This window comes from Penaeus monodon, chromosome 16 (assembly GCF_015228065.2).
Source record: "Penaeus monodon isolate SGIC_2016 chromosome 16, NSTDA_Pmon_1, whole genome shotgun sequence".
NCBI classification, from domain to species: Eukaryota; Metazoa; Arthropoda; class Malacostraca; order Decapoda; family Penaeidae; genus Penaeus; species Penaeus monodon.
Window position 1 is genome coordinate 27087999 of NC_051401.1, and position 2500 is coordinate 27090498.

Below are 2500 nucleotides of genomic sequence, written 5' to 3' on the forward strand. Positions count from 1 at the left end.
ATAGGAATGATAATGTATTCTATTATAGTCTTACACTGGAAAGGGAGTCCCACCAAACTTATTCTATGGAATTTCTTTTTTACAGACCGTCAGAATCAGTCTATGCTCATCACGTAAGTGTATTTATTTTCTTTTTGTCTTGACAAACTTGAAGTTATTCTTTTAATATGTTTTATAGAAATATATCTAACCATATAACATTTTACGTAATTTCTGCCATGGAGTACCTTCTCCAAAATTAACTGTTTTTCTTCCACAGTGGTGAGTCTGGAGCTGGAAAGACGGAAAACACAAAGAAGGTGTTGTCCTACTTCGCTAACGTTGGTGCCTCCGACAAGAAAGAAACCAAGCAGGTGGGTTGTTGAATAATGATTACTTATGCATGCTGCATTTCACCTGAATATGTAATAATCTGATAAGCATTTTTTTCAACACCTTACAGAACCTGGAGGACCAGATTATCCAGACCAACCCTATCCTTGAAGCCTATGGTAACGCCAAGACCACCCGTAATGATAACTCATCTCGTTTCGTAAGTATATTGTTAAAACTCATTCACATTTAAATGTTTTTCTCATACTCTGTAACACGGATATAATAAACATTATGATAAAAGATAAACCTATAATAAACTTATATAATCTCTCTCCACGCAGGGTAAGTTCATCCGCGTGCACTTCGGCCCCAACGGCAAGCTTTCCGGCGCTGACATCGAGGTCTACCTGCTGGAGAAGGCTCGTGTCATCTCCCAGTCCCCCGCCGAGCGAGGCTACCATATCTTCTACCAGCTCATGTGCGACCAGATCGACTACATGAAGAGTAAATATCTGCATATATTATTATTTACTTACACTTTCGGAATTTTATGTCATATAATATGTAAAGTATTCAACTGATATTCCAGTAATTTCCTTACAAATTCATTAGGTTCCAAGGGAAAAACACATTTCTTTGATCAAACTAATCCCCGGTTTCACTGTTTCCTCTATAAAAGCACGATTCACTTATCTACCTTCCAGAGATATGTCTTCTGTCCGACGATATTTATGACTACAGCTTCGTGTCTCAGGGAAAAGTGACAGTCCCTTCAATCGACGACAAGGAAGACATGCAATTTACGCACGTAAGTTGAAGTATGAATCTGAAAATGGACGTACCATGGTATTTAAGGCTATTAAATTCTGTATCATGATGCTGATGTCTTGCTGTCTGTCTATTTTAGGATGCCTTTGACATTCTAAACTTTAGCAACGAAGAGAGGGATAACTGCTACAAGGTCACTGCATCTGTTATGCACTTCGGTAACTGCAAGTTTAAGCAGAGGGGTCGTGAGGAGCAGGCCGAACCTGAAGGCACTGAGGTATAACACGATTCTCGTACATCTTTTGTTTGTATTTATACCTGCTCATTTAATTTATCTGGAATGATAATCTGTATAGAAGAAAATTCTATACTTTCTTGCAAAGTTCAAATGCAACTTCATTACTTACTGACACCTCACTGCTTCAGCACGGTGAGCTTGTGGCCAAACTGCTTGGAGTGGACGCTGAAGAACTCTACAGGAACCTGTGCAAACCCAAGATCAAGGTCGGCGCTGAGTTCGTCACTCAAGGAAGAAATGTCAATCAGGTCAACTACAGCGTTGGTGCCATGTCGAAGGCTCTGTTCGATCGTACTTTCAAGTGGGTTGTGAAAAAGTGCAACATGACACTCGAGACTGGTCAGACCCGTTCCATGTTCATCGGTGTTCTTGATATTGCCGGCTTCGAAATCTTCGACGTAAGTCCCCTGAGAATGTTTGTCTCTCTCTCTCTCTCTCTCTCTCTCTCTTATATATATATATATATATATATATATATATATATATATATATATATATATATATATATATATATATATATATATATATATATCTGCCTATATACACATATGTATATACATACATACATACATACATACATACACACACATACACACACACTCACAGACATGCACACACACACACACACACACACACACACACACACACACACACACACACACACACACATATATATATATATATATATATATGTACATATATATGTACATTATATATCTTAATATATATATATATAATATATATATATTATATATAATATATATACAATATATTATATATATATATATATATATATATATATATATATATATATATGTGTGTGTGTGTGTGTGTGTGTGTGTGTGTGTACACACGTACAAACACATTATTCATATGGTTTAGCTAGACCTAAAAGTGTATTTTCTTCCAATTTTTTTCACAATAAAACATGACTAATCATGCATACATGGCTAATTATATACCCCCCCCCCATAGTTCAACGGTTTCGAGCAAATCTGTATCAACTTCTGTAACGAGAAGCTGCAACAGTTCTTCAATCATCACATGTTCGTGCTGGAACAGGAGGAATATGCAAGAGAAGGCATTGTCTGGCAGTTCGTTGACTTCGGCATGGATCTG

At 37.0% G+C, this 2500-nt stretch overlaps 1 pseudogene; it reads left to right on the forward strand.

Moving 5' to 3' along the window:
• The window catches only part of LOC119582656, a 12713-nt pseudogene that overhangs the window by 1469 nt on the left and 8744 nt on the right, over positions 1-2500 (forward strand).